Here is a 24,092-nt window from a genome sequence, read left to right on the forward strand (position 1 = left end):
GGCTCATTTGGATATTTTCATGATGGAGAAAGTAATGTTGTCCCACTGGTCTCAGCCTCTTTTTGAGCCTTCCTTGGTAAGACCGAAGATAGATGTTTGAATTTGCCTTCTGTGGAATTGGGCTTTCTCAGTTGTAACTCATTTCTCTCTGTGTGTGTGCGTGTGTGTGTGTGTGTGCATCCACACGTATGTGTATATGCTTATGTTTTTAAATCTAGGAGTGATTTGTAATGGAGTGGAATGAATGGGGTGTGAATGTTTCTCTATTTGACTCTTTGTAAGCCATGTTGTCTTTTCCAGGGCAAATAGATGATGAAGATTTCAAATCTAAATGTGATCATGGTGACTTCAGGAATATTGTGTTTAAAGGCTCTTTAGGAGGTTTAAGTCAGGATGTGGAAGGATGCTGTAAACCACGAAACACTGTGCTTATAAATAATCTCCAATGATTATTCTCGATTTCTAAAAAGCTAATCTCATTGCGGTTAGGCCTGATTCATTTAGTTATAAATGCAGTAATAAAAGTTAACTGATATACATAAGCCTCTTTGTAGTCTGGTCAGAAAATCTAAAGCCATGTGGTGTTAAGCAACTACATAGCCCAGAAAATTAACTTCTGTTAGAGATTTCTTAAAAATCTTAGGAAATTTCAGAAACCTCTCTTATTCTACGTATATTATTTATTGCTTTTATTCTGAGGCTAGGAAACCAAACTAAGAAAGTCATTGCCAGCCAGGTGTGGTGGCTCACACCTGTAATCCCAGCACTTTGGGAGACCGAGGTGGGTAGATAACTGGAGGTCAGGAGTTCAAGGCCAACCTAGCCAAAATGATGAAACCCCGTCTATACCAAAAATACAAAAATCAGCCAGGCGTGGTGACTGGTGCCTGTAGTCCCAGCTATTCAGGGGGCTGAGGCAGGAGAATCGCTTGAACTCGGGAGGTGGAGGTTGCAGTGAGTCAAGATCACGTCACTATACTTTAACCTGGGCAACAGAACGAGACTCCATCTCAAAAATAAATAAATAAATAAATAAATAAAAGAATGCCATTGCCACTGTTTTGCCTGTAATATCTATAAATGGGGGTGAATGCATCTCTCCTTAAAAGAGATGGCCTCCAAATCTGCCATTATAAGGTAACAGTCCAAGTTTCTGGGAGGGCCTCATGATTTTGCAAATAAAGAACAACCCTTGTTTCTTAATGATGTGCTTCATATGTAAGCAGATGAGATTGACACTCCAGGTGTGGCCTTGACTGTGCCATCCATTTGTTCAATTATTTATGTGTAAAAATGAGAACAGATTCTTACTGAATCTATACAAGTAACCCCATTGCCATTAAAAGTAAAGAGACTCAGACAAAGTTATTCCTGAATTCTGAAAGGTCAGTGAGTACAAGATTACCATTTAAAAATCTTTCATTTCAAAATGCTTACAAAAGCACAGACTGCTAAGTTAATAGTGAGAGAAAGATCAGGAAAAAACAGTAAAAACTACATGATATCAGAAAATAGAACATTAAAAATAATACCAACAATATTACAAAACAACTGAAATTCTATTTCCTCATCAGTTCCTTCAGTCCAATATAATTATTTTTGCTCCACCAGATATTGGGTCAACAGTTTGCTTTTATGAACACCCTTTGGAAGTTATCTAAGAAATATAACCTCGGAAGCCTGCACCAATGAGTCTGTTACTTGAAGTGTCAGTGGTTCAAACTTGGTACGATTCTTACCATGAGGTTGTAAGACTGTCCTTCATTGTTAAAGATCTCATTTCTAGGCTCTGACTTAGAGCAGAGTTTTTATGTAAGCATGAGGGGAAGCAGAAGCTACCTGTTGGTGGTGGTTAATTTATGACAGTACCAACAGTATCCTAATGCAGGAGAAAATAATCACCTTAGCCGGGCGAGGTGGCGGGTGCCTGTAGTCCCAGCTACTCAGGAGGCTGAGGCAGGAGAATGGCATGAACCCAGGAGGCGGAGCTTGCAGTGAGTGGAGATCCGGCCACTGCACTCTAGCCTGGGCGACAGAGCGAGACTACATCTAAAAAAAAAAAAAAAAAAAAGAAAAAAAAAGAAAATAATCACCTATTAGGGTAGAACGTTTAACTATCTAATACAGATTTGTTTTTTTTTGTTTTTTTTTTTTTGAGATGAAATCTTGCTCTGTCACCCATGCTAGAGTGCAGTGGTGTGATCTCAGCTCACTGCAACCTCTGCCTCCGAGGTTCAAGTGATTCTCCTGCCTCAACTTCCCAAGTAACTGGGATTGCAGGTGCCCACCATGACACCGAGCTAATTTTTTATAATTTTAGTAGAGATGAGGTTTCATCATGTTGGCCAGGCTGGTCTTGAACTCCTGACCTCATGTGATCTGCCCGCCTCAGCCTCCCAAAGTGCTGGGATTACAGGTGTGAGCTACGAGGCCTGGCCAAACTATCTAATATGGATTTGACAGTGTTTTCCTATTGAATAAGAACACATTTGGGGGAGTGAGGGCGTTGATAAATTCCCAGAGTCAGTCTGTGAAATGAAACACTTAAGTAATAATGCCTTACCTGGACAAAATTGAGCAAGGGAAGGCTGACCTTTTCCTTTGATTTGACACCTCTTTCCATGCAGCTCTCACAATAATTTGTGACAGTCAACAGGGCTGACCTGAGGTGGTGGCAGTTCAAATGAAGAGGAGGGCATGAGTACAAGGGAGAGATCAGAGGTGAAATAAAAGGCAACTTTCAGTTGGCAACTTAGCTGTGGAGAGAGGGAGGAAGAGGAGAGGAGCATACAGTGTAAATCCCCTTACCTGTCAGCAGCCTCTTCCAGAAGCTGCAGGCAGTGGGCGTGGTGTCCACAGGCAGTCCTGGCCTCTGAGACACATTATGGCTCTCGACCGTGGGAGGAGCTGTCTTATTTCTGTGCCTATTGCAGAAATGAGAGTTTACAGTCTTATAAATGCATGTCCATAAAAACTGTGGCAATACACACACGCGCACGCACACACACACACAAACTGTTGTGTTGATATTTTATTTTCAACCTTACCTCTATTTTGAACCTCATTTCTGAGGTGAAACCTTTATAAAGCCACTCCCAGGTCAATTCTGTTAATGCTGGGCTGTACCTGAATTCCAGGAAGTAGAGGTGGGCTGAGGGCTTATGAGCAGCAGTGTCGGTGAGAGGCTTTTCCTGGTGTTTTCTCTTTCTCTGGGATCCATCCACTTAGATGGAGTTCTTAACATCTTCAGTTAGGCCAGTAGTGTTCGTTCTCACTGTGTCTACCGAGAGACCTGTACTCACCTTGTCCACTAAGGTCATGGTGAATCCTCTTTCTTCTCTGTTAAACTCCTCTGGTTTTACTAGCCCTCTCAGCTTCTTCTTGGCCCTATGCAGGGGCACAGAAAACTTGAGGAGGCCCTTCTGTGGTTTTCTGGCATCAAGAAAGACTGTGGTAAGGTTGCTGCCTCAAGCCTTCTCTTCATGGATCTGTTTTGTTAGACCAAGATATGCACTAGGTTCTTTTAGAGGTGACTGGCAACCATTTCTACTCAGTGCAGAGCTCAGTTTTATGAGGCTTGCCTTAAATTGGCTTTCAAGCTGGTAGCCAAACACAGGTCCTCTTTACTGCCAGGGTTTCCCGCCTGTCTCAGGTTTCAGAATCACCTCTTCCCAACCTAGGGTCCAGAACTGGGTGAGAGATGGGGAGAATTATGGAGAGCAGAATCTGACACTCACCTGCATGATCTTCTCCTTCTCAGAGGTTTACTTCTTGTAGCCCCACTTTGGTCAACACTGGATGTCAGCATGGAGGATGTATGAGGCTGGTCTAACTCACTCTCTTCCAATCTCCTAGTGTGCTCTGTTTCTCTGCCTCTTCCAGCCTTTGGTCTTTTGAGTTATAACATATCCAGCTCTGGCAAATCAGAAGTCTCTTGTCTCACCTTTAAGTTTCATATGGTTTTTTTTTTTTCAGAAGTCAAAGCCAAGTGGATGATTATTATTATTTTTGTTGTTCTCTTTGTTTATCTGGCATCTCTCCTTTGGCATGTCCCCTGAAGAGATGGTGGAAGGTGGTACCATCCTTTAAAATTTCTGAATATTTCCTACTACTCCTCTAAATTACCTCCTGACATGGGCAGGTGACTTCATTGCCTTATCTCTCTCATCTCCATAAAGTCAGTCCAGCCTCAAGAGTATGAAGCAATGGTTATCCACAAAAACAAAAAATAAATAAAGGAAAACACAGTTTAAAAGAGGGAGATGAAATTGAAATCTCTGCGTTGAGCCTGGGGTTCTGTGCATTTTTTCTGAGTCTTTTCAGGAAAGGTCTCTCCCAGTTTCTCTTGGTATTTTTTAGGACCCAACAGTCAGCCCGGTCAGTAAAGTCACTTTTTAGCTCTGACCTTAATTCTTCAGATCCAGGGCATTGCTGATGCTTTTTCTTCAGTACTCAGTGAAAACCAAGAGGAAAGTATGAGGTGCTATCTTTATTATTATTATTGTTATTATTATTATTTGTAATGCTTGAAAATCTAAAGAGGAAATAGAGGTCTCTCAAAAGTGGAGGCTTTAAGGTAGATTTTTCAGCTAGCCCATACTCCACCTCTTCTGAACATGGACATCTGCCCGCCTTGCCCCACTTCCCCTGTTTCAGGGACATAAACCATTCCCTTCTGGCCTGAGCATAGCCGCCCCATTCCCTGCACCTCATCTGAGGAAGAATTTGGAGCTTCCTCTTCCCTGAGGTGAGGACTTGGCAGGGTCGTAGGATTTTGGATCAAGAAGGGTCTCACTTATCCCCTATCACACCATGTTGAGGAGTGTTCTTTGTTCCTCCAAGGTGCCGCAGCTTTCCCCATAGGGACCAGGGGAAGGCCAAATGGGTGGGGCCTCAGGCCTCCCCCAGAGTGACTCCATTCTTACACTTTACCACTTAGATTACATCTGTGGGAAGAGTTTGACCACCGCTGGTCTTTATTCAGTCCACATTCACCAGAAGAGAACCCTGGAGGCTCGCTGAGAAAATAACCTTCTGTGCCATCAGCTGACAGCTCACCTGACCCTGGGTCTAGTGAGTTTGTTCCTATCACGTGTGGGTACATCCTCGGTCACAGTCAGCAGCATCTTTAGCCTGAAGATGGTGGCAGGTCTGTATGGTGGGAGTTATGTTTCATTTCTCCTGGGTCTGAAGTCACTTACCCACATATTACAGTATTAACCATCAGGCGGAGAATGCCACCACACTCCCAAACCAGCAAGGTTTAGAATGGCATCCTACAGACGCTCTCCCACCCGCCCCCTCCACTCTATCTCTAGAAGAGGAAACAGAACAGAACACTCTCCAAGGACAGCTCCTTTTCTTCTGTTGGCACAGATTAGATTAGAAAGGGATGTGGCTCCAGCCTAAGAAATTATGGAGAAGGCTGTGGAACTGTTACCCCCATACTGGCCTGACATGAGCTGGGAGGTAGGAGCAGGATGGGGGCAGGTTTGGTGCAGGAGGGGAGGAAAGAGAACTGCAAGTTTTTCCAACAGGGCGTGCTAAAGAGGAAATAACAACTTCCCTCCAGCTGAGCTATTTAGAACAGTAGAAAAATAGTCTACAGTGATTTTCTTTTCTCAAACGGTGTTTTCAACCTGAGGGCTAGATTCTGGGGGAAACTGTCTTGGGTTGACAGACGGTTGTCCAATTCCATTACTTATCACAAGTGGAGCTGGAAAAATGTGTATAAAAGGGAACAGGAGGCGGTACAAAAGAGAATGGGGTAAGGAGTTCCTCCTAGCTGTAATGTCTCAATGGAAAATTCCTGAAAGAATCCTGCTGCAGAGGCTCCTAGAAAAATGGAGATTTATCTTTGCATCCAGGAAAGAACACTTTTCTTTAATGCCCGTTGTGTAAGAGAGTGAAAGCCTTGGGCTTGCAAACTTGCAATTTAAAAGCAGTTTATACTAACGTTTCTATACCTATTCAGCTTCATTCACTTGTCATTCAGTACTACATTCGGGTCAGAAATTAAGCACATAAAGGAATATTTAATTTTTAGGGCCTTGTTATTCTAAATGTCATGACCTTAAAAAAAAAATGCTTGAGAATTAAATTGGCAACTGCATCAAAGAAGAAAAACTCATTTGTCAGGACTCTGAGGTAACTGCTGACTTTGACTTTGATCTTAGATTCTTCCTCTTCTGTGAGTTCAACTCTGGGAAAGTGCGCCGCAGGTTTTCCTGGTCCTCTGAAGTCTATTTGATAGCAAGTGATTGGGGAAAGCTAAAGGTGAACCGAGAAAGAAGGATAAGCTGAGGCAAAGGGTAGCTGGGGTCGGAACCAGAGTTCAGTGAATGGGATAGAGGTTTGTGCTGGAGATTAATGGCTTTGATAGTTTGCCCAGACAGCACTCTTCTCCTGCCCTTACTGTTTTTTTTTTTGTTTGTTTTTTTAATTTACAAAATTAACATACATTCTTTTTTTTTTTTTTTTTAACTTTTAGTTTCAGGGGTATAAGTGCAGGTTGGTTCTATAGATAAATTGCATGTCATGAGGGTTTGGTGTACAGATTATTTCATCTCCCAGATAATAAGCATACCCAGTAGGTAATTTTTTGATCCTCACCCTCCTCCCACACTCAACCTTCAGGTAGGCCCTGGTATCTTGTGTTTCCTTCTTTGTGTCCATGTGTACTCAGTGTTTAGCTCCCATTTATAAGTAAGATGATGCTGCGTTTGGTTTTCTGTTCTTGCATGAGTTTGCTTAGGATAATGGCCTCCAGCTCCATCCATGTTGCTGCAAAGGATATGATCTCACTCTTTTTTATGGCTATGTGGTATTCCATAGTATATGTGTACCGCATTTTATTTATGCAGTTTACCTCCGATGGGCTTTTAGGTTGGTTCTATGTCTTTGCTATTGTGAATAGTGCTGTGATGAACAGACACATGCAGGTGTCTTTATGGTAGAACAATTTATATTCCTTTGGGTATATACCCAATAATGGGAGTGTTGGGTCAAATGGTAGTTCTGTTTTAAATTATTTGAGAAATTGCCAAACAGCTTTCCCCGGTGGCTGAACTAATTTACAGTCCCACCAGCAGTATATAAGTCTTCCCTTTTCTCTGCAGCCTTGCCAGCATCTGTTATTTTTTGACTTTTTAATAACGGCCATTCCACCTCATATGAGATGGTATCTCGTTGTCGTTTTGATATGTGTTTCTCTAATGATTAGTGATGTTGAGCATTTTTTCATATGCTTGTTGGCCATGTATATGTTTTCTTCTGAAAAATGTTCATGTCCCTTGCCCATTTTTAAGGGGGTTGTTTGTTTTTTACTTGTTAATTTAAGTTCCTTATAGATTTTGACTATTAGACCTTTATCAGATGCATAATTTGCAAATATTTTCTCCCATTCTGTGGGTTGTCTATTTACTCTGTTGATGTCTATTTACTCTCTTTTGCTGTGCAGAAGTTCTTTAGTTTAATGAGGTCCCATTTGTCAATTTTTGTTTTTGTTGCAATTGCTTTTGGCATCTTTCTCATAAAATCTTTGCCAAGGTCTATGCCTAGAATGGCATTTCTTAGGTTTTCTGGGAAAGGTTTTATAGTTTTAGGTTTTACATTTAAGTCTTTAATCCATCTTTCCAGTTTGGTTATTTTTATTTTATTTTTTTGCATATGCCTTCAATTATTTTTATATGTATATAAGAATTTTTTAACTTTACTCACCCATAATTGGGATTATATTCTACATAATGTTTTGCACCCTGCCTTTTATATATCATACATATATTTTCACGTAAGTACATGTAGACCTGTCTATGTATGTGCGTATTTGTCTGTCTGTCACCAGCTAACCTGCCTACCTGCTTCCTTGAACTCCAGACTTAAATATGTAATGACTACTTAGCATTTCCACTTGGATGCCCCTAGGCGTATCAAGCAAGTTTGTCCAAAACAAACTGCTAATCTTCCCCTGAAATCTGCTCTTTCCTCCTGCAGTGTTTGCTATTTTAATTAACTGCAACTCTATACTTCCATTTGCTGAATAAAAAGCCAGAAAACAAAAATATACCAACCTTCTTTTTCTCTTACATGCCACATATAACTCATCAGCAAATCATACTGGTTCCACTTTCAAACATAGTTTCAAATATAACCACTTCTTACCACCTCCACAGAGGAACCATCCCAGAGGTTTAAGACATCCTTGTCTTGTCTTGTAATAGCTTCCTAATTGATCTCCTGGTCCTTACCTTCTTTTTTTTGCACATGGTAGTCCAACTGATGCTGTAAAATGTAAATCAGATTATGTAATCCCCTGTTCAAGACATTCCATCTTGTTTAGATTAAGAGGAAAAGTTAAAGTCCTTTCAGTGACCTGCAGGGCAACACAATCTGGTCCTCTGTGACGTGTCTGTCCCCATCTTTTGCTGCTCTGATCCTTGTGTGCTCAGCTCCAGGCACACAGGTCTTCCTGGGGATCCCCAAATGTGCCCTTCACACCACTGCCTCAGGGCTTGGCACTATCCCCTTGGCCAGGACCCTCTTCCCCAGACATCCACGGGGCCATTCTGTCTTTAAATCTTTACACAAATGTCACCTTCTCAGGAAACCTTCCCCCGAACTTCCTACCTACCTTCTCCTATTTATTTTTCTCCATATCATATGTCACCTTCTAATATATTAGTTTACCTACCTTTTTTGTTTGTTGTCTATCTTGCCCAAGTAAAATGGAAGTTACAGGAAGTCTTTTTGTCTAGATTCTCGATGACTGACAAATGTCAAATGAATCTACCTCTTTCTTTTTAAAATGTTGTCCACTATACATATGTACCATAATATACAAAGTTTAAAATAGTAAACAGATGATTTATGGCACAGGATAGTCTATATAAGGCGCTTAATTTGTGAATTGTGCTAAGCACTTTATACTTACGTTTAAGCCCTCTAACAGCCAAATAATGTTATTTCCTTTGCTGGTGAGAAAATTTGAGATTTGGATATGCTCAGTACCTTGCCTAAGGCCACACAGATAATAGATGACAGAACAGGGATCTGAAGGCTTTTCTGGAACTTGTGTTCTTACCCTTACATTATAGTGTGTTCTTAACCTAAATTCAATGTCCACTGAAAGGTCAGGCTTCCTTTGAAAAAATAAAAAATGCACACCCCACTCTTCCACACATGTGTCCATCCACACACTTTAAGCTAAATTTTCCCATGCTTTCAGTACTCAGAGAATATAGCCCTCTACTGAGGTCACAGCCCTTACTGACGGGATTTTTCCAAAGTGAAAGAATTAATGTCCTCACACATTTTCTCCTCTCTTTTTCTCAAGCAGGCTTAGCTCTCTGAAGTTTATCAAGACACTGGCATGGGATCATTGTTCACCACCATATTATGTTTTTCTGATAGCCACAAGTTTCCAACCCAGCTCTTAAAGATAACAATTTATTTGTAATCCGCCTTGAGGTTGACTGCTCTTCCACTGCCCTGCTATCTATTACTGTGAAAAGAAAAGATAGCATTACAATAAAAAATAAATTGAAATTATCACCAGAAGAAAGTAAGTGGCTTGCACCCCACAAAGCAGGCTGTGTAGTGAAATGTTGGTAGGCCTCTTTCCTAGATCCAAGTGGTGGGAGCTAGGCCTTTGACAGGGCAGAGAGCAAAGAAAGGTGTGGCACCAGTCCAACAGGTGTAGTGAGAATCAAATGAGCTCAATTTTAGCTATAAAAGTAGAGTTACAGTTCACAAAATATAACTTGTATCATCATTGTCATATCAATGATGATGATACTGTGTTTGAGAACCCAAAGTGGCCATTACACATAAAGCAGGAATGTCACTTTGATGATTTAACTTGAGGAATATATAATGATGCCAGATAAATCTCAGAATCAATAGCTGGTTGAATGTATGGTGATAGATGTTCAGATTGGTTAGAGCTGCAACAAAAACACAAACAACCATCCAGATCTCTCCTTATTCCAAAGAGACTGAAGTAAAAAAGGGAGCTGAGAGATGTGCTCAAATCACAAAGAAGTAATTAGAGTAAAACCTAGTGTTGCTCTCCTAGTCCCAGAAGGGTGACCTCCAAGGCCCTCCTGCTTGAAAAGAGTGAGCAGAGCTCTATGGCAAGAGAAGACACCTGCTGACACAGTAGGAGATCTGGTTATGAATCTTATTATTTCAAGACTTACAATGAGCTTAAAGCAGCAATAACTTCAGAACAATTTAGGGGAAGTACTGGAAGGTTGAGGAATAGTGATATTAGGAGAGAGGAGACCATAGGGTCTGCAGAATATGTGAAGCCCTGCTTTCAAGTTTCCCAGTGATGTAGTAGCAGGTCTTCCTGGAGGCAGGTCATTCATGTTTGCATAAATTTTACTGTGTAGAAGGATCTTGAATGAACAAACCCAGCCCACCTGTTGCATACCAGTTGATGGTGGGGGGAGGGTCTCAAGAAAGTAGTTATGTGTGCCTGTCTCCTCTCACCCTAGCCAAGAGAGCACCAAGTTATTCTGGACTCCTTGGCCTTACTATGTTTGGTCCAAGCTTGAGTCTCCTAAATGGCTGTTGCCACCAAGTCATGTGTGGAAGTGGAGTGAGGCTGACAACCAAGTAGATCCCCTGGGCTTCACTCAAAAATGGATGTGATCATAGCCCCAGCTTCAGAAATTACATAGGCAAGGGATACTGATGTTGTGAAGCCAGATTTAGAAGTTGAATGTCAAAGACCAGAAAATTGGTGCTGACAAGGGATTTGATTAGAATTCTGATCATGTACCAGTGCACCGGGCCAAGAAATACTCCCAAAAATGACTTGCAAAAAAACTAAGTTAAAAAAAAAAATAAAAGCCCTTTTTTATGAGGGCTACTAATCCTATGGAACTACCCCTGAGAAGTATTGCAGAGGCTGAAGAGGCCTAAATCTCCCTCCCTGTATCTCCCAAAATCTTAGAATTTAAGATATTATATCCTAAGCCAGGCTAGTCACCATGGAGTTTTAGCACTCCAGGACAGTAGCTTGGAGTGGATGGCATCATGTCCCCTTACTCCCTTGACCTGATCTAAATCCAAATCTCAGTCTATGGCCTGGTTCCTTTAGGGTGGGATGCTGCTGGTTCTCCCCAGCCTCCAGGATCTGGTATCTATACTTCCCAGAGACCCCTTGTGCCCCACCACCATGTGGTTGGGTGGCTGCAGCAGCATCCCTGCACCTGCCAGGCTCCTGCCTGTGATTCACACCTGCCAGCCTGTCTTCTCCACCAGCTTTTCCTACAACCTGTTGGCTGCTGTGTGTACTGTGCCCAGGAAAGTGCATGGCACAGATTAGGCTGACTTCAATCATTTGTGGAATGAAGTAACTGAGCAAATGTATAGGGTCTTACTGTTTTCCAGGCACATTTATGTACTTGAGATTTTGGTGGTCCCAGCCCTTGGAAAAGTTGGGTTTTGTAGGTGGCTTAGGTCCCAAAGTCGAAGAGGCAGTTTCCTCCACCTGAAGGTACTTGTCTATGGCCTTCCCTACATGGGTTATTCTGGGGCATGACCTCAGGCTACCAGGTAACTGCTATGTCTGGCTCCTCTGCACTGGGAAGATGCCATCATCCGAAGCAAGCTCAGGCAATTCTGTTCTCTCCCTACAGCCTACCTCCCTGACTTGAGAGAAGGGCTCAAGGTGTCTCAGGAAGGAAATATTTTCGCCTTGATGACAGAGGTGTAGCATCCTGTGGTATAGAACATTCTGTTTAGTGTTTCCTTGGGCTCTTGTGGGAACACAGAACATTTATAGCCAGGGGAGGGAGTATCTGGAGATTACGAGCATTTGTTCTCATTTGAGTGAAGAGCTTCTGTTGCAAGAATTATACATAGTTCTGTGTTGTGAAATAGTTGGATTAAAATCTGATTACCACTGTGCCCAGGAAGAAACTTGCCTATTTGGGGAAAGTATAGTGAGTTAAAATAACACAGATCTGTTACGTCATGTACCTTGCTTCTCCAGGCCTCTGAGCTATATTTAAAATTTAAAGCTTAAAGCAGTACTCCCAGAGGTTTTTTTTTTTTTTTTTTTTTTTTGCCCTAAAATTGAGGGCAGTGACTGGGTCTGTTGGTAGTGATTAATGTATCTTCATCCATTCAGCCATCCATCCATCCAGCTGGCATGTATTAAGTGCCTGTTCTATGCCCAGGTCCTATGCTGTTTCTCCCCTAAGTGGGATAACGAGAACTCTTAGGACCAGATACATCCACAGTGTGTTGCTCATGGGTCTGCATATGGAGCTCAGTTATGTCTCAGGGTAATAACTGTGGCGAGCTGAGCTGTTTTCCATGTCTTTATAGAGCAGAGTTTATAAGTCCAGGACTCCAATAATTTTTTATTGCTTTCTGAGTACATTTCTGTAATTTTGACATAGTACCATCATGGTCTCTGTGGTCAGAAGAGCTAGGCTTCATTTCATGTGGTTGAAACCAGGAAACCTACTTAAAAATACAGGTGATTCTATTACATTTTGGACCTTATGTACTGGCATTGTAAACTCGTTAGACTGTGACCTCCTCGAAAGCAGGGATTATGTCTAATTTATCTTTACATCCCCAGCATAGGGTCTGTCGAATGCATGGTCACCACTAAGTGTAAGTATTAATTTGTAATATATCTGTTACACATTTAGCTAGAGCAATACTTAATAAATATCTAGATTAAATTTAGTGTGTTTCTACTTCCTGTCTGTTATGAGTTGTTTATTCTCCATATGGTGGAGACTGACCTCCTTCTTGGTTTACTCCAAGACTTCTGATTCAAGATGGCCTCTAAACTCTCTGGGGGGCTTTCCGTGATAGCCACATTGACTCCTTTGTCCTCTGGGGCCCTGTGCACCTGCTTTGTTGCTTCCTTGTCCATGAGCAGCAGCTAAGGGACATCACAGTGTGGCCTCTGCCACATGTGCTGCCTTTGCTTTCTGTCTTCTACAGGAAGGCTCCTGTTCCCCTGACCTTCCATGAGCCTAACTCAGTATCTTCAAGGTTTAGGCAAACTTGTTTGCACTTCTCTATTATTTGCCTTCAATTTTATATGATGAGACTTGTTGAGAGGGAGTGTTATATGCTAGAAAATGCATTGCCTGTGGAACCAGGCAATTGTAAAGTTGAATTCTAGCCCCAGAACTTGCTAGCTGTGTGGCTTTGGGCAAACTATTTAACTTCTCTGAGTCTTAGTTTTCTCATCTGTAAAAACAGAGATAGGCCTATCTTGAGAGGTTATTAGAATGAAACAAATTAATTGAGATAATTATGAAAGTGGCTGGTTCTAAAAGGTGCTCAATGAATATCATTTTCCTTCTTTTTTAAATATGTGTGTGTGTGCGCGTGCACACACACACACACAAGCACACCCATTAACATGGATCTGCTCTTTGTACAATTTGACAATACCGGCCTTCCAAAAGACCTTAGAATTCTAGAATTAGTCTTGCAGACATGTAGCAGAGCCACTGTTAGTTGTCTAGCCCATAGCCATTTGATGCTGGTTTTCTTTGAGGAAGAAGAAGCTCACCTGCATTCTTATTTTCCCAGTCTCTTCCAGCTGAGGGTGTGGCCCTGTGATTCAGTTCTGGCCTGTGAAACACAAGTAAAGTCTTCTAGAGATTTCTAAGAAAGCTTTTGCTTTTATAACAAACAGGGACGGGCAGAACTCGTGCTGTGTTTTATCCTTGCAGAGGTGTGAGTGGAGCTGCAGCAGCCCTTTTGTAGCCGCAAGATGCCAAGCCTAAGGCTTCAAACCCACCCCCCACCCATTAAGGATGACTGAGCTAAAGCCCAGAAAGAACCTGAGTCCCCAGTGGCACTATGGAGTAGCTGAAGCAACATTGTGACTGCCTTTCTTCTGATTTCTTGTGTCACAAAGTAAATCCCCATGAATTTATGCCACTGTTAACTATGCTTTCTTATTTGCAGCTGAACACATTTTCTAATGGACATAGAGCACATCCTTTTATACAGGCAGTATTGGTGCGAGGTCAGAAGTTGCCAAGCTGTCAGGAACAATGGCAACTTGGTATCTAGGGAAGGAAGAGACCAGAGATGGCTCCTGAGGCCATCTCTGGTTTACTCCAAGACTTCTGATTCAAGTTGGCCCCTACATTCCCTGGGTGGTTTTCCTTGTTGGCTTTCCATGATAACCACAACTGACTACTTTGCCCTCTGGTGCCCTGTGCACCTTGGTTTGTTGCCTCCTTGTCCATGTGCAACAGCTAAAGGACGTCACAGTGCGGCTCAGAGGTTGTGGGATACTTGTCTCCGGAACATGCAGTTCCTAGAACTAGCTAAAGGGCTTAGAATGTCCTGGAGAGGGAATATTTGACCTATGGTTACAAATCATGTGTTCCTCATCCCTTGTAAAGACTGACAAGGGAGCAGAAAAATTGTCCCATGGTACGAGCCAGCAAGGCATGCTGGACCAGAATACCCTGTGCCTGCAGTTGAGCAGAAGGAACCACCCAACTGGAGAAGACAGGTATGTGATGGAAGACAGGAGACACAGGCTCATTTAAGATGAGCATTTAAAAAAACCATAGGAGTTATGCATATTTATTATGAACACTTAAAAATACTGCAAAATACAAAGAATAAATTGTAAAATTACCCAGCCTCCCAAACTGAATATAATAAAATGCTATTTAAAAATCTTTACTTCTAGCTTAATAATACTTAATAATATTCCCATGTCATCAATTATTCTTTTAAAACCCGATTTTTAATGGCTGCATGGTGTTCAATTCTGTGAAAGTACTGTAATTATTATAACTAGTACTTTATTATTGAACATTTAGCTTCTCTAATTTTTAGTTATAAATACTGCCTTTATGGACAACAATGTGTATTAATTTTGCACACAGTTATTTTCGTGGGATGCATTTTTAGCAGTAGAATTTCTGGGTAAAATGGTTTGTATACTGTAAGTCTTCTGTTACATACTAACAGAAATTCTTTCAGAAAAGATGTCCCACAAGTGATGTGTAGGAATGCCTAGTCAGAGGACCACTATCATCTTTGGATACTATAATTTTTAAAAGAATTTTTCCACTTTGTGAGTTAAGAAAAAGGTAGCTTTCTTAGCAGGGATTTGATTTAACAGTATGTGATTGACACTCCTGTCCCTAAATAACAGTGGTTTAAACAAAAGAGGGTGTATTTCATTTTCACGTAAAATGAGTCAAGTGGTAGGAAGTCCAGGGCTTGTATGAAGCAACCTCAATCATGAGGGAGCCAGGCTCCACTCTTGTTGCTCAAACAAGTCAGCCTCATGGTCCAAGATGTCTGCTAGAGCTCCACCCTCTCCAACTTTAGTCCAGTCAGTGGGAAAAATTGAAGAACAGAGAAGGGCACCCCTTTCTTTCGAGCAGACCTCTGTGAATTTGGATACAGTTCTGCTTACATCTCAATGGCCATCTCAGTCTGAATTTAGTCTAAGTACAGTCACATGATCCTACCTAGATGCTGGGGAGTACAGAGTTTTCAGGTCAAAAGCAGTAAGCCAGCTGAAAATCAAGGTTCTTATTACTAGGCAGAAGAATGGATCTTGGGAGACAATTATCTGACTCCTACGCATTTTGATTTCCTACTTCTTTGATCATACTGGAGGTTTAAGGTGTGTATGTGTGTGTGCATGCTATTTTTAATTATTTTTTAAACGCCCCATATCCTCTATGATTTCCCTTTTAGGATGCCGACTTTTTTTCCTCAATAATTTCTCAGGTGATTCTTTTATATTCTTAATTTGATATGAATTATTCATATATAGTTCACTTTTCCCCCAATATGTCATTTGTCTTTAACAGTGCTTTCTGATGAACTAAGATTTTGAGGTTTTTATCCATTCAGGTCCATCATTCTTTTCTTTTAGAATTTCTGACATTGATGTATGTTTAGAAATCTCTCTCTTACTCTGAGACCAGATAAAATTTTACTTACGTTTCTATTTTGTTCTGTCGTGGCTTGAATTTTTCATGTTTGATACATTAGGCCAATAGCATTCAAACAAGAAGAAATCATTTCTACGGCAAGCCAGTACTCAAAGCTTTCACCAGGCAGCACCCTTACTCTGTAAGACGTGCCCTATTTTCTTTTCTCTGCTATCATTCCTCATGTTTGAGAAAGATTTTTTAAGGACCCATTCATAGATTGCAACTTGTTGTTGGAAAAGTACTACTAATAATCAGCCTAATACTTTTTGGGATATAATAGGAAAACAGAAACTATATTTTTTGTGTTTTAAATAGCCAGTTCAAAAAAATGATTTTTACTCAATAATTCATCTTTCATCGAACAAGTTATCCTCTTTTTCATATTTTTTCATGGGTATCCTTATCTATTCTCTCCGATTCAAAATCATTTTGAAAACTTTAAAGAAATGATATTTAGATTGGATTTACAAAGGGATTGGAGAAGAACTGATAACTTTAGAGTTAAGTTGTTCCATCTGGAAATGTGGCACATATCTCTCCAAGCCTCCTTGGAAAACGTCTGCAGTTTTCTTTCAGAATACGGGAATATTTCTCATTACATTTATGACTAGAGAGTCAATGTTTGAGATTGCTTTTTGTGAATGAAATCTGTTTTCCATTTTTGTTAAAATGACTATTTCTTTCAAATAGGAAATCTTGATTCTGACAGTTTTTAGTTTATCATTTTGGATTTTCTTTAGAAAATTACATCATCTGCAGATAATGGGCATTTTTATCTTCCTCTCCAAACTACATTTTAAGAAGTAGTCATTTATTTATGTCTCACTATTGCTGGACACTCTGTACCTTATGTATGTTTCCATGTAATAGTCCTGAAAGCCCAGTGTTGGGAGGGACTATGATCTCCATTTTAAACACAAGAAAATACACCTTTAAAAGTTCAAATTCCTCCAAGTCACCCATCTGGCAAATGGCAGAACCAAGATTTGAACTCAGATTATTCTTACTCTTACATTTGGGCTTTTAAGTACTTCATTCTACTATCTCTATGTATGTTACATTTCTTTTGTGTGTGTGTCTTAATGCTTTGGTTAAAACTTTCACAGTAAAGTGAATAATACTTTGCTAAGAAGTCCCTGGTATGGTAATTTCCGATGTTGCTGGGGGCATAAATGGGAATCAAGGCTGTGAAGGCCTTTGCACACACCATCCTTCTAAGATTGGTCTGGTGAACTCCTGATGCATCACTTAGAGAGAACTCTCCTCACTTTCTTGGCTTGGTCAATTCTTGGTCATTCTTCATGCTTAGAACACTGTGTTCCCCTTCTGTTCAGCAACTGGTATCCAATAAAGCTCTACTATGTCCCCAAGTCATTAATTTAATGTTAATTTTTTCACATAAACTCTTTATTTTAGAAAATTTTTAGATTTATAGAAATATTGCAAAGATAGTAGAGAGAGTTCCCACATACCCTGCACCCATTTTTCTCTAATATTAACGTCTTACATTGGCATGGTACATTCGTCACAATTAACAAACAAGTGTCAATACATTATAATCAACTGAAGTCCATGTTTTAATTCATATTTCCTTAGTTTTTACCTAATTTCCTTTTTCTGTTCCAGGATCTCATCCTGGACACCACATTGCATTTAGTCATCATGTTGTCTTAGGCTTTGCTAACATTTTCCTTGTTTTCGATGACCTTGAAAATTTGGAGTACTGGTCAGTTACTTTCTAAAATGTCCCTCAATTAGGATTTGTTCCATGTTGGTCTAATGATTAGAGTAGAGTTATGAGTTTTCGGGAAGAACCCCCAAGATCCACAGAGGAATCAGCACAAGTGTCATTGTCATCCTATGAAATCATAGGTACATGCTTATCTATATGACTTATCACCGTTGATGCAAACCTTGATCACCTGGCTGAGGTAGTGTTTGTCAGGCTTCTCTACTGCAAAGGTACTAATTTTACCCCATTTCTATACTATACTCTTTGGAAGAAGTTACTATGCATAGCCCACACTTAAGGAGTAAGTATTTAATGTTCCATCTCCTTATGTAGATGCTTCAGGGTAGAGTGTCTACAGGGTAGAGTGTCTACATAATCATCAAATATCATTATTTGAATTTTTTTGCATGAGAGATTTATCTTTTACCCCATTTATTTGTTTCTTAAAGCATGTATTAATATTTATATAATGTCGACTCATGGATATATATTTTGTACTGGAGATTTTAATCCAATACTAACTATTAATCTAATACTAAGATTTTATATTTCAAATTGTTCCAGCTTTGGCCATTTGGCACTCTTTCTGTTGGTCTTGTGTACCTTTGACATACCCTCACTGTGGTGTATTTTATTTACCTACTCTTGAATACTTCTGTAATTTCTGGCACTATAAAATATCCAGGCTCATCTTATGTGTTTCGTATCCTAGCTGTAAAATCAGCCACTTCCACAAATGGACCTGGCTCTTTTTATTGTAGAATGGAATTAGAAACCAAGATCCTAGCACTCAGTGTGCTCACTACTTCTGGAATGTTGTTGTTCTGCACTCTCATTTGACAGAGCAAGGGAATATATTTGTGTATACTAATCTATGTGTGTGTGTGTATATAAATGTATGTACATACATTTATAAATTATTCTATATGTATCTAAGCTAAATACAAGTTTATGCTAATGTTTCCAACTTATTACCATATCGTTATAGCTTCCTCCCCTTGCTTATCTGTAATTCTCCACTCCAACAGTGGGAAACTTGGCTCCCACCATCCACCATCCATTTACTTAATTCTGCAATCCCAGTATCAAAATTATTAACCCCTATTTCCATGGGAAACAACTTTATCAACTAGAGTTCAGTGCTTGTGTATAGGCTGTTTGCTGATAATCTCCACTCATTTCCAAAGCTACACAGGTCAGTACCTTTATAATACATTCAGATTACTGTGTCACATTCTGCATTACATCCTAGGATCCCCTGGCCTCCTAAATGATTTTTTAAAAATTCACATACATTAAGGTTCACTCTGTGCTTGAAGTTCTGTAGGTTCTCACTAATTCATAATGTCATGTATCTGCCCTTATTGTATCATGACAAATTACTCTAAAAATATTCTCTGTGCTTCATCTTTTCAGCTACTCCCCTTTCCCTACTTCAAAACCTTAGGAACCACTGCTGTTTACCTTCTCTATAGTTTTGCCTTTTCCAGAATGTCATATTAATGGAACTGTACATTACATAGCCTTTTTTTTTTTTTTTTTTTTTTTTTTTTGAGACAGAGTCTTGCTCTGTCGCCCAGGCTGGAGTACAGTGGTGCGATCTCCACTCACTGCAAGCTCCGCTTCCTGGGTTCACGCCATTCTCCTGCTTCAGTCTCTCTAGAAGCTGGGACTACAGGCGCCCACCACCACGCCTGGCTAATTTTTTTGTATTTTTAGTAGAGACGGGGTTTCACCGTGTTCGCCAGGATGGTCTCACTCTCCTGACCTCGTGATCCGCCCGCCTCAGCCTCCCAAAGTGCTGGGATTACAGGCATGAGCCACCGCGCCCGGTCTACATAGCATTTTTATACTGGCTTCTTTCACTTGACAATATTCATTTAAGATTCATCTAGGTCTTTTGTAGTTTAATAGCTCATTTATCTTTTATTACTGAATAGTATTCCATGTATGGATGTTTATCCATTCACATATTGAAGGGCATCTTGGTTGCTTCCAGTTTTGGTGATTATGAATAAAGCTGATATAAACATTGGAGTTCAACTTTTTGTGTTACCATAATTTTTCCAATCAGGTGGGTAAATACTTAGGAGTACTATTACTAACTCATATAGAAGATATTTAGTTTTCAAAGAAATGGAAAAACTGTCTTGCAAAGTGGCTGTACCATTTTGCATTTCCAGCAGCAATAAATGAAAGTTTCTGTTGCTTTGCATCATTGTCAGCAATTGGTATTGTCAGTTGTTTTGGATTTTAGACACTATAATAGGTATGTGGTGATATGGTATTATTCTTTGAATTTGTATTTCCCTATGAAAAATGATGTTCATAAGCTTTTCATATGGTTATTTTCTATCATATGTGGTGAAGTGTTTGTTCCCATGTTTTGTACATTTTTAAAGTTGGGTTGTTTATGTTCTTGTTGAATTTTAAGAGCATTTGTATTTTGGATACACATCTTTTATCAGCTATGTGTTTTGCAAATATTTTTGTTGAGGCTGTGGCTTGCTTTGTGGTTCTCTTAACAGTGTCATTCACAGAGTATAAGTTTTTAATTTTAATAAAGTCCAACTTATCTATTTTTTCTTTTATAGGTTGTGATTTTGGTTTAGCACCAAACTCCAGATCACATAGATTTTTTTTCCCCATGTTTTCTTCTAGATGTTTTATAGTTTAGTAATTTACAGTTAGACCTATCATCCATTTTGAGTTAATTTTTGTGTAAGGTAGAAGGTCTTTGACTAGGTTCATTCTTTTGCATTTGAATATCTAATGATTCCAGCACCATTTATTGAAATGACTATCCTTTCCTTGCTTTCGTGCCTTTTAAAAAAATCCGTTGGCTGTATCTCATTTCTCTATTCTGTTCCATTAATCTGTTTATTTTTTTCACCACAACCATGCTGCCTTTATTATTGCAGCCTTATAGTAAGTTGTGAAATCTGGTAATATGAGACCTCATATTTTGTTTCTCTTCTTCAAATGCTCTTTTAAAAAAATGTAATTAACAAATGTTTTAAATATGTATGGTTCCTAGCCTTTTCGCCTGATACATGTACATTGTCTGGGCAATCTAGTGCTGGCCGTGTACACAGCAGGCCCTCCTTTATCACTTGCTGACTGCTTTCAAGGACAGTAGGAACAATTTCCTTGGCCATGAGTTCAGCAGATGGTTGGGCATGACCATCTTGATGGGCCATTGTGCCTCAGCATCTCTCGTGGGATGACAGACACTTATGGTTCCCAAAAGAAAATTGATTCCTAGTGCTGATGATTAATACAGAGAGATGTGAAATTGATTGTTCTTAACAACTACAACAAAAAAGTTTTGGGATGAACTGGAGCTCATAGTTGAATGGGAATTAGAACATCAAACATACCATACAGAAACAAAAGAAGCAGTTTATGCAATAGATTTAGCTAAGGCTTCAGCTGATGCAGAAACTTCTCTGGTCACTTTTATGGTCTGTCATATGGCAAATTGGGTACTGCTAAATGTCTCAGGCAGTATTTGTCGCTTATGTATTTTGTGGGTCTATATTTACAGAATGTTTTTCCACCTGTCTTCCGTTGCTCCCAGATATGCTTGGAGATTGTCTCCAGCACTTGTCTCCTCTCTGCAAGGCCTATGCATGCTTTGTGATGAATTCGTAGCCACAGTGCAGTGCTTGGGCAAAAAGACATATGCCCAGTGTGGATTGGCAGCAGATGGTGCTCATCAGAATGCATTGAACAGTAATCCAAGCCCTCATGAAGTGCTAGCTTGCTGTTAACACCATCCTTCCCACCTCTTCGGATTGCTGGGTGGGCCCACTTCAGCTGGAAGCCAATCCATACTGATGGTCCTTTTTGCTCCAGGCTCACAGCCCAGTCTCTGCTGGCATCATCACCCAGTGGACACTGGGAAGTTGCTGGACACAGCCAGAGCAGAGAAACAAGTGCAGGAGGAACAACAAAGGCCTAAGTGACAATCTGGCTGTGCATGACAGCTCCGCATTAACCTTCAGAGAAGCTCTCCTGGGAGGTAGCCTTGGCAGACTTCAGCCAGCAGCTGGTTTTATTATTATTCAAAGTATGGGAGCAATGATTGGGTTGCCTGCAGGGATATTTGGTTGTAACCTAACCTTAGGAAAGCTACCATGGAGGGAAGCTGTTGTTCAGGTGAAGAGCCAGGTGCCTGTATACCTGTGAATACCCAGCATTGCCCTGGGTGCATAGAAGGTTCCCTTTGATGGGGCTGCTCTGTTCTTCTCTTTCAGGACCTGCCCAGTGTGGTGGCTTAGTAGAAGTTAATAGCAGTTTGGGGTTTATAGGCTAAATCATACACAGGGCTCTGATGCCAGGGCTACTCCTTCCTCTAGGCCATCATTAGCAAAACCTTTCCTCCTGATGGTGTGGGCCCTGCCCATGGGGGTGTGCGACCTGTTGCATGGATGAGCTGGTTTGTAGGAGAGCCAGAGAGGTGGCAGGTAGCAGGTGAGGTAGCTTGTAATCTGAATTTCCATCTTCCAACTTGAGTCTTCTGCAAAGGCCAGCATACAGGGTGGAATAATATTGAGGAAAAGTAGTAACTGAAATTCAAGTACTCAATGGATCATTAGCATGAACATGGGCATTGAGGTCCTCAAGGATCAAGATCCATACTTTATTTTGTCTACACATGTCTCAAGTTTACCTCTGTTCTCCTAGGGCTTTGGGTATAGGCAGAATGTCCCTGTTGAAAAAAAAAAAATGATGTGTGGCAGGCAGAAAGGTAGAGTGATGAAGTCTCTTTCTAGATTCAACATCTACTAGTTAAATCACTTTTAGCAAATCCTTTACCTATTGAATTCATGCCTTCTTTGGAAGAATGGCGATAAGAATAACAATACCTCATTGTGGAGTTGTTTGGAGGTTTTAATGAAATGATCAAAATAAAGCACTTGGAATGGGATCCAGCTTATAATAAGTGACATTATTACCACCACCACCACCATCATCATCTACGCCTCTACACCGTTATTAGCAATAGGAAGGTCCATATGTAACAGCATTCTTTCCACCCTCTGTTGTCAGCTCTGTGCATTAAATAAAAATCAGAAAACCTTTTTTGGTTCCTACTATATGCCGGACGTATAGTAGGAACCTGAAGTAGGACATACTGAAGGATACAGACATGCGTACACAGTTTCTGCTCTCATAGAGCTTATACCCTCTAGGGGTGAAACTTGATACATTTATTAAATTCATTAATAAATATAAAAATAAGCAATGCAATTTGTGATGATTAATTGCTTGGAAAACCAAAGTAATAGCATCCATCTGATTTCAAACAGCTCTGACCCATGAGTTCTTTCCTTGGCTCATGTCATTGTCAATCTGTGACAAAAAAATATACTTCTATAAAAAGTGATGTGAGCCAGAGAGGACAGGAAAGTAAATTAAAGCCACTGCAAAGCTCCTCACCAATTTTTTGTTGTTATTCTGGCATTAAGTAGTTATTCCTTTTGCCCTTCCCTGCCTTCTTCCTTTTCTATCTCTTAAATCCCTCCATTCCATACCTCTCTTCTTCACTTTCAAACCACCCAGTCAGCTGAAATCTTGGCACTTAAAATATTTCTGCAGGAGGAAGAGTAAAGGGGCAGAAGATGTCTACTGGGATCTTCATCCCTTCCCAGTCCTGGTTCTGGACATTGTCAGGTACCTGCTCCTTTCCTGCCAGATACCAGCTTCCTGTATCCAGGGAAGCTTCACTGGGGTGAAGGGGTAGAGGGAGTGCTCAGAGGTCTGGTTTCCCTTAAGACAGAGTAATACGACATCCAGTAAGGTCTTTCATGAGTCCCAGACTTTGGTGACAAAAGCATGGATCTACATAGCTTCTTAAACTGTCTTGTCCTCTATGTCAGCAGAGGAGAGGAATCATTCAGTGGCATTTCTTTCTATAGTCCATGAGGCTTTTGCCTCATGTTGCCCCAGAACTGGCTCACGGGAGAGATAGCTCCACCCTCAGGCAAGGGCATACATCTCAACCCCTCTTGCAGTTAAGTCGAAAGGTCTGTTGTTCCCTACTACCTAGTTTCCCAAAGGGATTTTTTCTATTCTATGACAAATCTGAGATGGCCTCTGCCACTAACTCCCATTTATGTGATCATTAAAATATGTAAATGCAGACTGGCTGCATTCCACCTGTGTGAATGAGACTAGCACCCCTGGGTCACCTCTCCCTGCTCAGCTGTGCCACAGTCTCAAACATCAAGGGTAAGCAACTGGAGTTTCTGAAACTTCATTTCTAGGTCTGTTATTCCCAGTGCATATTTATGTATCAGGAAACTTTTTTTTTAGGTTAGGGACTCCCACGAGTTCAAGGAGTACAGCTCACCCCAGAGAAATCTGCAAGTGAGGCTAAGGCGTATATGTAT

At 40.5% G+C, this 24,092-nt stretch overlaps 1 protein-coding gene across 2 annotated transcripts in view; it reads left to right on the forward strand.

Moving 5' to 3' along the window:
- Positions 1-24,092, forward strand: part of SPOCK1 (SPARC (osteonectin), cwcv and kazal like domains proteoglycan 1) — a 513,777-nt gene that overhangs the window by 427,944 nt on the left and 61,741 nt on the right. The gene's annotated exons all lie outside the window — the stretch shown is intronic.

This window comes from Piliocolobus tephrosceles, chromosome 4 (assembly GCF_002776525.5).
Source record: "Piliocolobus tephrosceles isolate RC106 chromosome 4, ASM277652v3, whole genome shotgun sequence".
Lineage (NCBI taxonomy): Eukaryota > Metazoa > Chordata > Mammalia > Primates > Cercopithecidae > Piliocolobus > Piliocolobus tephrosceles.